The sequence below is a fragment of the Silene latifolia genome, chromosome Y (genome assembly GCF_048544455.1).
Source record: "Silene latifolia isolate original U9 population chromosome Y, ASM4854445v1, whole genome shotgun sequence".
Lineage (NCBI taxonomy): Eukaryota > Viridiplantae > Streptophyta > Magnoliopsida > Caryophyllales > Caryophyllaceae > Silene > Silene latifolia.
This window is the reverse complement of record NC_133538.1, coordinates 99607957-99624794: the sequence shown is the minus strand read 5'-3', so window position 1 is coordinate 99624794 and position 16838 is coordinate 99607957.

The following is a 16838-nucleotide window of genomic DNA, read 5'->3' as shown; positions in this document are numbered from 1 at the left end:
CCTCCTGCAAATCAAGAAATTGCTGAACTGAAATCCTTTATGTTTAGCATAACACAACAGTTTCAGGAGAAGTGCAAAAGGAAAGAAACTGTCATAGCGGAATTGGGAGAACAAGTCGCGCAGTTAGCACTCGCGAAAGACCAAGCCAAGCTTCTACCGACATGCGATTAAGCCAATGCAATGAATCTCTAAGTTGTCCTTACTCATGAAGAGCCAAAAGCACCAGAAGACGGGGTTTTGATAGCTGAAGATACCTCGGAGGATGATATAGATGAGTTTCTGGACGAAATAGTTGCTGCGTGTGGTCCAGACACTCGATCGAGTGAAAAATCTACTCGATCGAGTGATTTAATTCATCCCGTCACTCGATCGAGTGATAATTATAATCGATCGAGAAGTGCACAAATTGAAGATGGTCAATCGAGTGATATTCTTACTCGATCGAGTAAGTTTGCTGAAGAAATCACTCGATCGAGTGATAAAAATGCTCGATCGAGTAAGGCAGAAAAAGGGAATGGTCTATCGAGTGAGAAAAGTGGTCGATCGAGTATTTCCCAACATAAAATCACTCGATCGAGTGATAAAAGTACTCGATCGAGTACCAGAAGCGGCGGAGATCCTATTTTACTATCTAATTCCGCTACCGTGTCATCTTCCCTTGTTGTGGAGACGTCACGCATTGATAAAGGTAAAGAGAAAGTCGCGGGTCCACTCATTGCTACCAGAGTGCCCTTCCCAGGTCGTCTGAAGGACGCAAAGATCGAGCGACAGTACGGTAAGTTTGTGGACGTTGTGAAGAACCTCCAGGTAACTGTCCCTTTTACCGAACTTGTTACTCAGGTGCCTACTTACGCTAAGTTTATGAAAGGTATTGTGACGCGTAAGAGAGATTTAAGTGAATTTGAGACAGTTTCATTTACGGAAGAGTCTAGCAATTTACTTTTAAATAAGGCTCCACCAAAAATGAAAGACCCGGGCAGCTTTTCTATTACCTGTATTATAGGCAATGTGGTTATTGATAAGGCTCTTTGTGATTTAGGAGCCAGTGTCAGTGTCATGCCCCTATCTGTCTGCAAGAAACTGAACATGAGTCATCTTAAAGTGACTAACATTACCCTACAGATGGCTGATAGATCTGTTAGGAAGCCCTTAGGTGTCTTAGAGGACGTGCCTATGAAAATAGGCAAGCTCTTTATCCCAGTACATTTCATTGTTTTAGATATAGCTGAGGACACCCGGACCCCAATTATCCTAGGAAGACCATTCCTTTGTACAACTGGGGCCGTTATTGATGTCAAACAAGGGCGTTTGACTTTTGCAGTAGGGGATGACGCGATCACTTTCAATCTGCCTATTACTTTGGCTCGGCCAATGATAGAGGATACTTGTTATTCGGTTGATATTATTGACGAGTCTATTTATGACTTCAGGTCGGGTTCTTTTATGAAGGACCCACTAGAAGCTCTTATGCTTTTTGATGAGTGTGCAGATAGCCCAGATGACGATGACGCTGTGTTGGATTTGCTTGCTGTTGATTTAGATGAGCCTGAACTCACCGAAGCTGAGGGAGAGCAAGTGGAATAGATGATTAGCACTCTTTTCTCCATTTAGGTAAAGGTACCAGAGCGTAAGCCTCTCCCTTCTCATCTAAAATATGTTTTCTTAGACGATACTGAGCAATTTCCAGTCATTGTTAGTGCTAAGCTTGATAATGATCAGCTAACCTCTTTGTTAGCTGTACTTAAGAAAAACAGGAAAGCACTGGGTTATTCATTGGACGATATCAAGGGGATTAGTCCCGATATTTGTATGCACAGGATAGAGTGGAGGAAGATCACAAACCTTGCGCATGTGGTCGGCGCAGATGAACCGAGAAGATGCAGGATGTTGTGATAGCTGAGGTAATGAAGCTGCTCGACGCAGGTATTATTTATTCTGTTGGTCATTCTAAATGGGTAAGTCCAGTGCAGGTGGTCCCAAAGAAAGGAGGGACAACTGTGGTTAAGAATGATAAGAATGAGTTAATACCTACTCGAGTAGTGACTGGTTGGCGGATGTGTGTAGATTATAGACAGCTTAATGCCGCCACCAAGAAAGATCAGTTTCCCCTTCCTTTTATTGATCAAATGGTAGAAAGGTTAGCTTCTCATAAATTTTTTTGCTATTTAGACGGGTACTCCGGGTACTTTCAGATCCCTATTCACCCAGACGATCAAGCTAAGACTACATTTACTTGTCCTCAGGGCGTTTTTGCTTATCGCAGGATGCCTTTTGGTTTATGTAATGCCCCTGCCACCTTTCAAAGGTGTATGATGGGGATATTTTCAGAGTATATTGAGTCTATTATGGAAGTTTTCAGGGACGATTTCAGTGTATATGGAATTGATTTTTCTAACTGTCTGTCTAACCTTGAGAAAGTGTTGCAGTGCTGCATTGAGGTTAATCTTGTGCTGAACTGGGAGAAGTGCCATTTCATGGTCAATGAGGGAGTTGTCTTAGAGCACTTAGTTTCTGATAAGGGAATAGAGGTTGATAAAGCAAAGGTGGAAGTGATTCAGTAATTACCACCTCCTGTCAATGTTAAGGGGGTGAGGAGTTTCCTTGGCCACGCCGGTTTTTATCGCCGGTTTATCAAGGACTTCTCAAAAATTGCTAAACCACTTACACAATTGATACTTAAGGATGCCCCTTTTGTGTTTACTGATGAGTGTCTTTCTACTTTTCACAGGTTAAAGCAGGCCTTAGTCTCTAAGCCGATCATACAGCCTCCCGATTGGGATTTGCCGTTTGAGATAATGTGTGATGCCAGTGACTATGCACTAGGAGCGGTGCTAGGCCAAAGGAAAGATAAAGCTTTGAATGCTATCTACTATGCGAGCCGAACTCTGGATGAGGCTCAAGTGAAGTAAACTACCACTAAGAAGGAGCTGCTAGCTGTAGTTTATGCCCTAGAGAAGTTTTGTTCTTATTTAGTTGGGTCAGAAGTTACTGTTTTTACTGACCATGCAGCTTTGAGGCATCTCCTTGCTAAGAAGGAGGCTAAAACACGGCTATTGAGATGGATACTCCTTCTTCAGGAGTTTGATTTGCAGATTAAGGATAAGAAAGGAGCTGAGAACGTTGTAGCTGATCACAGTCGCGACTGATGCGACAAGAAGGGGAGGATTCTCTACCTATTGATGACTCTTTCCCTGACGATACTTTAATTATTGTTATATCGTCTATTGTTAACCAAGAGCCTTGGTATGCAGATATAGCTAACTTCGTTGTCAGTGGCAAGCTGCCGCCTGACCTTTCTCATCAGCAGAGGAAGCGTTTTCTGTATAACGCTAAGCAGTATTTATGGGATGATCCTTATTTGTTTAAGGAATGTGCAGACGGTCTCTACACACGGTGTACTCCGCAGTGGGAGGCCAAAGTAGTCCTGGAAGGCTGTCACTCCTCTTCCTATGGTGGTCACCACGGTCCATCGCGCACCGTGGCTTAGGTACTTCAGTTTGGTTTTTACTGGCCTTCTTTATTTGCTGATGCTAAGTCTTTTGTTTCAGCTTGTGATGCTTGCCAATGATCAGGGAATATTTCGAAGAGACATGAGATGCCACAAAATGGTATCTTAGAGGTCGAGGTTTTCGATGTCTGGGGCATTGATTTCCAAGGACCGTTCCCGTCTAGTAAAGGTAATAGGTACATTTTAGTGGTTGTAGATTATGTGTCAAAATGGGTTGAGGCAATTGCCTCACCCCATTGTGATGCCAAGATCGTGATAAAAATGTTCAAAAAGGTCATATTTCCCCGATTTGGTGTCCCTAGGGTCGTCATTAGTGATGGGGGAATGCATTTCAAGGAAAAGAAACTAACTTCTATTCTGTCTAAAGTTGGTGTCCAACACCGACGTGGTTTGGGGTATCATCCCCAAACTAGTGGTCAGGTTGAGGTCTCTAATCGCGAGTTGAAAGAGATCTTATCTAAGGTAGTTTCTAAATCACGGAAGGACTGGAGTCTTAAGTTAGAGGACACACCATGGGCCTACAGAACTGCCTTTAAGACACCAATTGGTGCATCACCTTATAGGTTAGTTTATGGGAAATCATGTCACTTACCTGTTGAATTGGAATGTAAGGCTTGGTGGGCAATTCGTGAGCTTAACTTTGATCCTAAGTTGTGTGGTCAGAATCGTCTTTTGCAGCTAGATGAGTTGGAAGAGTTTAGGCTTAATGCCTATGATAGCTCGCGCATATACAAAGAAAAGACGAAGAGATGGCATGACAAGAGAATTCTACCTCGGGAGTTTCATGTTGGGCAAAAGGTCTTTCTTTGTTTAATGCCCGATTGAGATTGTTTCTGGCAAGTCAAGTCCAGGTGGAGTGGTCCCTATACGGTGACAGCTGTTACCAAATTTGGATCCGTGGAGCTCGAAGATTCCAAAGGTAGTAGGTTCAAGGTGAATGGGCAATATGTGAAGCATTACCACGAGGCGAATGAATCAGACAATCGTGTTGAAGTCCTGTACTTCAACGAGCTAGACACCCCAGTTAATTGATGCCAGAAAGGTCGTGCGGGACCTCTTAAACCAGCGCTCTCCCGGAGGCAGCCCGGACTGTTTTATTGTACTTTTGTTGAACATTTTATTTTTCTTTAGCTTTATGTTGAACTTTAGACGCTGTTTTACGAACTTTTTCATGCTTCCCTTGCTTTTAACGCGTATTTTGCAGGTCCGGTCACTCGATCGAGTAGTTTTTCTACTCGATCGAGCACTTTTTGGGTAGTATTCATTCGATCGAGTAATATATCTACTCGATCGACCAGAGCCAAAATCACGTTTACTCGATCGATTAGTTTTCTATTCGATCGAGTCCTTCCAGCTACCAGTTTACTCGATCGAGCAATTCTAAGCTACTCGATCGAGTGGTTTCGTCTTCCAGTTGCTATTTGACGTCTATGGAGCTACTGCTTGAGTTTCTTTGACCTCCCATGTTCATGGTCGGTTTGGGGAGGTCCCTCTTTACGACGTTTTGTAAGTTTTCCGACTCCACTTCCCCTTTTCTCTTCAGTTTGCATTTCTTTCCCTATTTTTGGTACTATGAGGGCATTGTACGGTTTGGTTTGGGGAGGTATGCATCCATATCTGTGTCTGTCTGCATGTTTTTCTTGCATTTTTGCTTGCACGTTTAATTATTTTCGCATGCATTGTTGTTTTAATTAATTCAAAAAAAAAATCACATAAAAATCATAAAATTCAAAAATTTCATGTTTAATTTGAGTCGGAACGTTTGAACATTGACGCTAAATTGAATCCTTAATTGAGCCTTGCATATTCTTGACATTTAGTTGGCATGATTATGTGCATGATCTACGAGTTTTTGTTTCTCTCTTGTTTGAACGAATAGACTTGATTCATATATCGGAAGCTACATTACATTCTGAGGTTAGAGCTTTATAAACTCGTGACATTCATGACCGGTTTCATTTAGGATGTGACTAGTACTCTCTTTAGGGCATGTAACATCAATTTGCATAAGCATGAGTCTAGTCTTCTTAATACCTGTATGCATTCGGTCTGTGGATGGTGACACATGTTAGGAGAGGCAGTTCCCTTTATTTCATTCTACCCATGAGCCCCACATAGCCAAATTGCCTTTTTGTCCTATTAGCTACTTTCTATAATACTTCCTACCCTAGCCGAGCTAGTGACGAGTAGTTATTGGAATGTTTTATTGCAATATGGTTATTTTATCTGATTTCAGAAGTTGGTGGAAGAATTGAAGGGAATGAAAGAAAAAATCATGAATGAAAAAAAGGAAATGAAAAAGAAAAAAGAGAAAGAACAAAGAAAAGAAAAAGAAGAAAAAGAAAGAAAAATCATGTGTGAAAAAAAATGAAAAATTGTATAATGATTTTCACTCCCACGTTTTATTTATATCTTATGGGGAGTTGACGAGTTTGTTTTGGTGTTTCGTGAGTAGAGTGCATGGGTTTTGCACCGTTTTATCTTGTTATATTGAGTATGAAGTTGGAATGCAGTTCAAATTTGGATTTCGTTGTTGCTAGCCTGGCTATTAATCCCACATATCCAAATTCATTTTAGCCCCTTCTTACCCATTACCTCACTTACCCAAATGTAAGTCCTCGGCATGTGTCTTGGTCATTAGTATGGTTGGAATGCGTATGTATGGTTGTAGAGACTTTATTCATGTTAACTGCATGCATGTTCTTATAGGTCGAGTTAGGTGAGTGTCTTTACTTCTTTCTATCTTTCACATATATACTCACCTTGTGCCTAATTCTGAGTGACGAGCGACCCGTGAGAGTCCGATATCCTTTGAGTCTTGCAAGGTCGACGGTTCAGTAAGTTTGAAACATTGATTTAACTCGTTTGAACTTCTCTTTTGCCACTTTGTCAGTTGTTGCATTAAACTGGTTTTGGTGGGTGATTTGTAGCTGATGCGTTCATATTTTTCTCCGTTCCACTGTTTATTCTTAGTTGCATTCATATTTTGCTTGGGGACAAGCAAAGGTTTGGTTTGGGGAGATTTGATGCGTGTATTTTATATAAGGTTTTTACCTCATTTTTACACGCATTTCTGTACTATTTATGTAGCATCTAGCTACAAATACCCCCGAATATTCTACTTTGGTTCGTTTTATGTAATTTGCAGGAATAAACCGAACAGGAGCTAAATCGAGCCTATTTTGTCCCAATTGCATGCATTTATGGAGAATAAGGAGCCGGAGCTTGGAATCTAACATTTTGGAGACGCGTGAGCTGGTTTCGGAAGGTGTTTTAATGTCTTACGTGCCAAGATAGCTCGATCGAGTGATTTATTACTCGATCAAATGTTTTATATACTCCAAGTTGCTCGATCGAGCAGTTCAAGTATACACAAGAGAAGACTTTGCAAGGAGTGCTCGATCGAGTGGTTTATTTCCACTCGATCGAGTGGTTTATTTCCACTCGATCGAGTGGTTTGGTGTTAGTTTGCTCGATCGAGTGGTTTATTTCCACTCGATCGAGTGGTTTGTCCTGCTTTAGTTTATTTTCTGCCTAATTTGCGTATGGGCTTTTGTAATTAGTCCATAGATTAGGTTTAGAGTGGATTTTTCGTATAAGACTGAAGGAGTGAACAACGTAACTCCTCTCTTCCCTCTCTCACTGACTTTTACTCTATACTTTGCTACTGCTTCTTGGATTTTAGTTTTCCTTCTACACTTTTGCTACTCAGATTCGGATTCGTATTGGTACTATTATTCTTTTTTAATCCCTTAATCGTAATTATTGCTTTAATTCCTCCTTCCCTTTATTGTTATCATAATTACTTTAATTCAATCTTCATTAGTTTTGTTATCATGTTTAGTTTCAATTATCTATATGTTGTTATTGTTAATTCGATGATGATGCGTAGCTAATTCGCCTCTGCTAAGACTATAGGGTATCCATAATTATGAGGGGAAAGTAATCGATTTATTGGGTTAATGCTGGTATAATCTTTGTTGTTAATTCTTTGCATTTATCGATCGACTAATTGAGTCGACGCAATTAGGCATTTATATCTTAGTGACCCTTGACCTGGACCGAAAGGTTGGAAAAGGCGAGACTAGTAGTGAACAATATGGCATTATAGTTAGGGCGAAATCTAAGCTATTTGTGCTTTAGGGCGAATTGAGACCGAAAGGAGATATTCACTGCCCTTCATACCGTATTTGCATTGACCTGAGACCTAGATTGCTTGACCGAATGATTATGGTGAACCGTCTGTCTTAGCTGTTTTCTCTACTTGGTTAATCTTTATTCTCTTATTTTCTCTTCCCTATCCTTATCATTAGTTTAGAATCAATCAATTAAAACCCCCCAATTTGGTTACCGAGACGAACTTAGACAAAGCTGACATATTCCCATCTCCTTGTGGAGATCGACCCGACTTCCCTAGCTATATTAGTTAGAGCCAGTTGGTTATTTTTGATAGGTATACGACTGCCCTGTCAGGTTCCTCGGGCCGGGTCAGCTTTTGCCAGCTCTACTCCTCATTCATTCAAGGGGTTTGAAATTCATAATTTCAAAGGAGTTAGAGATAACAAGGTACAAATTCCTACAAATCCTCTCTATCAAAATCATTGCAAGCAGTCAACAAGCACATCAAATCGTGTCGCCTGCGTTAAAGATTTAATCACAAATTCAAACTTTCAAGTGAGATTCAAGTCATCGCGACCCTCTCAAGAAATCAAATTAGCATTGCTCATAGAGTAACTAAATTTGTCTACAGCGCACCCCTCACGTGTACCCCGTACATGTACCCCTTATGGCATATTATAATCAGAGGATACATTAGAGATTGTAAACGTAACTTTTGATATTTATTAATAAAATTTACTTGTTTCCTTGTTTTGTATTTCAGTTATCACAATACAAAATTAGCTTTTACAAATTTTGGTGAACCCGACGTGAAAATATCTACTTCTCATCTCTACTGCCGTTTTAAACAAGTCTACCACAAGAAGAAGAGGTCTATCAAGCAGAGCATCCCCTCCATTCCATCCAAGAAGACCTACGCATATATCTTGTAGGATACCCCTAGTGCTGCTACCTCCTCAGCTGCGCAATCATTTGGCATTTGCACAAGAGGAATGGCGAAGAAGGCTGCTGTCAACAATGCTACTGCCAATCTACGCTCCTCAAGCGTCCCTACTAGGTCGCGCAAGATCTTTGTCGCCTCTATAGCTGCTGCCGCTACAACTCTCCTGGCCGCCTCTTCTCCCTCACGGGAGGAGACTAGAAGCGTTAAGGTTGACAAGAAGACTTCCCCTTGCAAACCCAAGGCGTCGCCAAAGAAGAAAGGAACCTCAACTCCTAATGCTGCTACAGTCATGGTGATAAGTGGCAATACTCTTGAGGAGCAGGTCCAAAACATGAATAAACTCCTTGAAAAGATGATGAAGGAGAATGAAGAAAAGAACAAGAAAGTTGATGAGATCCAAAAAGAGGTGGTGGCGCTCTGTGACAGGAAGTCTGGTAGCGAGCATGGTGATACCGACAGGGATGTTGACAGCGATAAAGAAGTTGGCGAGGACGACAGGGGAAAGCCAAAAAATGAGATCAATGCCTTCATTGAAGAGAAGCTGTAGGAGTTAATAGCCAAGATAATCAAGTGTCAATTAGATGATAGCTCGATAAGCAGTGAACGCTAGATCAAGCCTTACACTAAGAGGATTGACAGTCTGCACATGCCATATGGCTATCAGCCTCCATAATTTCATCAGTTCGACGGGAAGGGGAACCGAAAGCAATACATTGCCCACTTTGTCGAGACATGCAACAATGCTGGGACAGATGGTGATCGTTTGGTGAAGTAGTTTGTGCGTTCGCTCAAAGGGATCGCGTTCGACTGGTACACAGATCTGGACTCTGAGTTAATTGACAGCTGAGGTCGCATGGAAGATGAATTCCTCAACTGATTCTACAGCACCAGACTTGTTAGAAATCTATATCTCATTACTTAACATATTCATATATGTGATGATTTAATTTAGTCATAAAATTAAATATTGATCTTATGCATGCAAACAATAAAAGAAATAAGGAAGAAATCATCATCTTACATTGAAGATTTCGGATTATTTGGGCACAAGTGAGTTCTCCTACTCACTTGTTCTTGAGCTTCCTAAAATGGATGAACAAGGATTCAAGTATAGAATCCCTCCCAAGGAATAATACCCAAGATATTCTCTTAACAAAATTAATATTATTAATACTAGAACAATATTAATTTAAATAAAATGACCCAAAATATTTTTGGTCCTCTTGGAATTTCGGTCAAGAGGAGGAAGAAGAAGGGAGAAATATTTTTATCTCTCTAAAATATTTTTTGTTTATTTTAGAATCAATAATCATCATAAATCTTCTCAAGATAAGTGTATGTACCAAAAACCAACCCTTGGCATGGAGGGTTGGAAAAACCGGTTATGGGAAGGGAGAAGGGACAATGCATGAGCCTCTATTCTTCCCAAGAAAAGATTAGGCTTGCATGGCTAGGAGACTAGGCTTAATTATATTATTTTCCACTCACAAATGCAACATAATATAAACACCATACTCCCTCCTAATTTCGGTCCAAATGGGATAAAATGGGTTTCATTTTATCTTTGTCAATTTGTCAATTTTGTCAATTTGTCACATGTTACAAGTCATGTAAAATTGTCATGTATTTTTAACATATTAAAAATCAACGTATTAATAAAATACGTCATGTACAAAATCGACTTAGTAATTCACAATTACATGTACCAAAACACTTTACAAATTGTAAATTACAACATCTTGTATTTACAATAAATTATTCATTCAGTTCAATTTTGTTTCCATAAACAAAAATTTCATCTAAGTAATAAAACAACTCGATCACTTAGACCGTATCTTATTTAATCAAATTATAATGAGATACGTAAATATCACTTCCAAAATCGTCCGTCAATTTTAAGTAATTTAATTAACCCGTATCGTCATACGATCATTTAAATGATCAATTAAGAGTGTTATCCTTTAGGTATGACCTAAGGGGATCAACTGATCACCACCGTCGCACGTCAGTAATGTCAAACTCTAGTCAGCCAATCATTACCGATATGTGTGGACCAGTTGACAGTAAAAATACTTCCCAAATGTATTCTTTAAAATGAGATTTAAACATGTGACCATCATGATCGACAGTTGTGATCGCATTATTGTCGGAGGACACATATTCCAACAATCTCCCACTTGTCCTCGACAAGTGTGCGTCACCAATTCTCTTGTCCTATTACTATCTCCCACTCAATACAAGGTGTCTTTCAGGTCGTACTTGCAAGTGATCACATCGAGAGTGGTTTCCTCGATCTGGAGAACAACTGATTGACCGGAATCATCCACCATGGATACCTTCCGAGCGTGGCCACGCATTTCCAGTTTATTACTCCTCGAGTGGCCCTGAGATATTGTTATAACCCTGACTAGGGGTGGACAATTCCTATCGCACTCATTCCCTTCGACTAGCCACAACCATCATAACCCAAAATATGCCCATTTGACTACATTTACGAAGGTCGTAGTAACACAAATCAAAGTTAATCTGAAACTGTGCCATCTTAGGCGAATAGTCTTTAGTCAAAAGAATCAACTCATTAGAATACTATAGTAGATCTCGCCACGACCAGGCTATATAAATTTGCCAGAACTCTATAAGCGGTCATAAGGCCCGACAAAGTGTTCCTAACAGTCTGCCTATGTGATCGACTAGTCATTCTCATATGACTCCATGGCACTTGAACTTGCCATCAATCGCATCACATTCTAGTCACTTCGAGATGTCACCTCATGTAAGTAACTATGGGCGAATACAATGCTAATCCGCGTTCACTTTAACGGGGTTCAATTGTCTCTACAACCCGTTTGGATATAGCAATGTATAAAGAAAAGATAAAAGACAAATTTGATGATGAACATGAACAAAAACAACACTTTTATTTCATTTCAAAATCTAACATAAACTTGGTACACGTTTAAGTCCCATGGACGCAACATGTCCATCATGCTTGGCCTGCAATAAAGGCTTGGTGAGCGGATCGGCTATGTTGTCGTCCGTCCCAACCTTACAAAGCGCAATTTCCTTTCTTTCAATGAAATCTCTTATTACATGATATTTTCTAAGTACATGTCTAGATCTATTACTAGACTTTGGCTCTTTAGCTTGGAAGATCGTCCCACTATTATCACTATAGAGAGTGATGGGATCATTGGAGGTAGGTACTACTCTTAGACCTTCCGTGAATTGCCTGATCCACACACGACTTCCTTGGCGCGATCGATCGCTATGTACTCAGCCTCCATTGTTGAATCCGCAGTCACAGCTTCCTTGAAGCTTCTCCAGCTAACGGCACCACCATTAAGCATGAAAACGAAACCAGCTTGTTATTTCATGTTATCTCTATCCGTTTGAAAACTCGAGTCCGTGTATCCATTAAAACGTAGCTCGGTGTCTCCTCCAAACACTAAGATAGAATCCGTAGTTCTTCTCAAGTACTTAAGGATGTTCTTGACGGCTATCCAGTGATTCTCACCTGGATTGCCTTGATATCTACTCGTCATGCTCAAGGCATACGAGACATCAGGACGTGTGCATATCATGGCGTACATGATTGATCCAACAGCGGAAGCATAAGGGATCATCTTCATGCATTCAACATCATGGGGTTCGGAGGGAGATTGAGACTTGCTCAATATAGTCCCAGTTACCATAGGTACCAAACCCCTTTTTTATTTGTCCATGCTGAACCGTCGAAGAATCTTATCAACATAAGACTCTTGACTTAGTGCCAATATCCTCTTGGATCTATCTCTATGGATCCGGATACCTAATATGCGTTGTGCCTCTCCTAAATCCTTCATTTGGAAGTGGTTACCTAACCACTTCTTAACAGAAGACAACATCGGAATATCATTTCCAATGAGTAGTATGTCATCGACATACAAGATTAGGAACACAACATTGCTCCCACTAAATTTCATGTATAAACATGGTTCCTCAACACTTCGAGTGAAACCATTCTCTTTTATAACATGATTGAATCGATGATTCCAACTTCTAGATGCTTGCTTAAGACCATAAATGGATCTCTTAAGTTTGCACACTTTGTTAGGATTCCTAGAATCAACAAAACCTTCGGGTTGTATCATGTACACTTCCTCTTCTAAATGCCCATTTAGAAAAGCGGTTTTGACATCCATTTGCCATATTTCATAATCATGAAATGCGGCAATCACTAACAAAATCCATATGGATCTTAGCATGGCTACGGGGGCGAAGGTCTCATCATAATGGAGACCTTGGACTTGGGTAAATCCTTTTGACACTAGCCTAGCTTTGTTGACATCATCATATCCTTCTATGCCATTCTTGACTTTGAAAATCCATTTGCATTGAAGAGGTCTTGCCCCTTCAGGCAAATCTACCAAGTCCCAAACTTGGTTCTCATGCATAGAATCCATTTCGGACTTCATGGCTTCAAGCCAGAAGGAGGAATTGGGACTAGAGATTGCGGCCTTGTAGGTGGCGGGCTCGTCACTTTCTAAAAGCAACACATCGAGTGTTCCATCTTATTCGATAAGTCCCACATATCGATCGGGATGGCGAATAACACGGCCCGTTCTTCTAAGTGGAGGAGAGAAAACCGTGTTAGACGACGAAGGAACATCTTCATGCATCTCTATCTCGGTGTGTGGCTCTTGAACTTCATCAAGTTCAAAATTTCTCTCACTCTGTCTCTTAGAAATAAACTGACTTTCTAAGAAGGCAGCCTCGCAAGACACAAACACTTTGTTTTCTTCAGGTTTGTAGAAGTAGTAACCTCGAGAGGTCAAGGGGTAACCTACAAAGATGCATTTTTTGGATCTTGGGGCAAGCTTGTTGTCGTTCTTTGTCTTGACGTAAGCATCACATCCCCAAATTTTCATGTAGGATATATTAGGAACTCTTCCCGTCCACATCTCATATGGAGTCTTTGCGGTTGTTTTCGTGGGACTATTATTCAAAGATCTAATTGCGGTTTGAATTGCAAATCACCAAAACGAGTTTGGTAGGTCGGTTTGACTCATCATGGATCGAACCATATCAAGTAGGGTTCGATTTCTCCTTTCGGCAACACCATTGAGTTGTGGTGTTCCGGGTGGAGTGAGTTGTGATATAATACCACGACCTTTCAAGTGTGAATCGAATTCAAGGCTAAGATATTCTCCACCACGATCAGATCGTAGTGCCTTAATTCTTTTGTTCAATTGGTTCTCTACTTTGTTTTGAAATTCCTTGAATTTCTCAAACGCTTCACTTTTATGCTTCATCAAATAGATATACCCATATCTACTCAAGTCATCGGTAAAGGTTATGAAGTAGTCATAATTTCCACGAGCGGTGATACTCATTGGTCCACACACATCGGTATGTATGAGTCCCAATAGTTCACTAGCTCGTGTTCCTTTACCGCTAAAAGGATTACGAGTCATCTTGCCAAGAAGGCAATATTCGCATATTCCATATGATTGAAAATCAAATGGTGTAATCACATTACTCGAAATTAATCTTTTGATGCGATTCTCGTTTATGTGACCTAATTGACAATGCCAAATGAACGATTCATTTGGGTCACTTGATTTGAGTTTCTTTGATTGAATGTTATAGATATCATTAGTCGGATTCGAGGTTTCAAAAATGTAAATGCCATTAATGGAAGAAGCTTGGCCTATAACCAAGTCGTTCCTCGAAATAGTACAACGATTGTTCTTAATGACGAAACAAAATCCATCCATGTCTAACATAGCGATAGAAATAATGTTTTTAGAGAGGTAGGTACATAAAAACAATTATGTAAATACAACTCAAATCCATTAGGCAAAGCTAATACATAAGTTCCTTTGGATTCGGCCGCTACTCGAGCTCCATTTCCAAGGCGTAGATCCACATCTCCTTTGCTAAGCCTCTTCACGTCTCTTAAACCCTGTAAATGATTACAAAGGTGAGAACCACAACCGGTATCCAGTACCCATGTCGTAGTGGAAGTATAATTTATATCAATAACATAAATTTCCTTAGGAATTTTACCTTTTGGAACGATGATTCCTTCCCTTATATTTCGCAAATATACGGGACAATTCCTAAGCCAATGTCCCATGCCATAGCAATAATGGCACTCATCATCAACTTGCTTGAAGTTTTTCCCTTTCTTTCCCTTCTTCTTGAACTTTTTGCCCTTTGAAGCAAGAACTTGATTGCTTGAGCTCCCACTAGTTTTGGCATCTTTATCTTCCAGAGACAAAGATCCTATAGATTTTATGAGGCGGTCTTCCTGAGACCGGCTCACAAGAGATCTAGTAGTAGTAGGTGGTCTAGTAGAAGTGATGAAGTTAATGTTTCCATCCGAACCTATCCCAAAATGAAGTTCTCTAGTAGTGTCGAAATCATTGTTGAAGCAAACGTCGTCAAAAACATTGTGGCAAGACTCAATAGTTATCGGTGCGGTAGCGTTTGATGGATTCATTGTAATGAACTACAAGTATGGAGGAAAAGGAAATATTAACATTTGTCTTTTTAATATCATATTTGTAAATAAATTAACAAGATATTAGCATTTATATAGTGACCTCTACCCAACTAATATAAATGATTCCAAGACCCAAATTCATATTAACTTGGGCACGGTGTGGCCGATGAAACCCTTATCAATATAACTCAGTGGATTAACGCTTTAATCGATTCTACTTTTAGAACTCTTGGTCGATAAAATTACATTAACATTTATCTTTAGCCCAAAACACATCCGACAAGGGCACGGTGTGGCCGATGAAACCCTTATCAAAAAACTTTTGTTGAGTTCAACCCAAATTTCGAATAAATGTGTCCATGATCCAAACCCACATTAACTTGGGCACGGTGTGGCCGATAAAACCCTCATCAACATGAATTCGGTGGATAGACATTTATCACCCACTTCCCCTACGTAACAAGGTTTGTACCCCGGTGTGGCCGAGTGCACTCCCTCACGAAATAGGTTTTCATGGTTTCTACTTTTTGGTAAGGCTAAGTCTCAATTGTTTATTTTTAGCGAGAGGTCATGTCAATTTATTATCTATCACGTTTTAAGTGAACTAAAGCGGTGAACTACGATAATTATAATTGACACGGTCGATAAACTCGATTAAAAGATAATGCATGTTTTAGTTATGGCGATTTAGCGATGCATGCAACATATAAATAAAATGCAAAGCAGAAATTAAATCCAGTATGGCCTTCCTAAAATAGAAAATCTAAATAACTATTACATATTCGGAAACCAACTCCATTGGTCCCTTGAACTTCGGTTGAGGCACGCATCTCGAGGTAACACCGTCTTTATGTATCGTCTTCCTTGAGTGACACCGTATTGAAGGAAATCCGAAATAATTAAATTACATAACAAATTACATAATTTCCTAAAATAAATTTGTAATTAAAATAAAAATAAATCTATTAAATTACAAAACGGTGATACGAGATCACAATAAATTACAACCGAATCGATATTCCCATACATTTCGGGTAATACCAATTAAAAACTAAGGCCATAGTAAGTAAAATTACATAAAATAAAATTACATAAAATAAAATTATGACAATCATAAATAAAATGCAGCATTATAATATATATGAACTTGCCCAATTTTATGCTAAATCGCCTTTAAGGAGCCAATATCGTATATTAATCGGTTTTTACGGATTTGCGTGATTCAACCTTTTAAAATCACAATAAATTACATAAAATCATATTTATGCACAATTTAATTACCCTAATAAACTTAGGACTCAAAATTAGTCTCCAATAACTATTAACTTATATTTCTTAAAATTGTTCATTAATGGACTCAAAATTACAATAAAATGCTATAAACTTCAAATAAATCATAAAAATTTCAAATAAATTCAAAATTTGAAATTTAAACCCATGAAAATTCTGGAAAAATACCATGATACTCATAATGTTCAAAAACTTAGGTTAAAAATTTCGAAAATTTATCGGAAAAACAATGTTGCGGTTTATCGGATTTATCAATAATAATCATAAAAACATGAGAAAAAAAAATATTTATCAACTTTTCAATTTTATATCTGAAATAGGTAATAAAATGCAACATGTGACGTTTTTCCTAAGTCATGAAGTATGTTTTAGCAATTATTCACTAATTAAAGTCACTATTTATGCTATTTTTCATCAAAAATTCATAAATCATGCATAAAGACTTCATTATAGCCTATTATATTACACACATTTTGTAAAATTGCATGTGC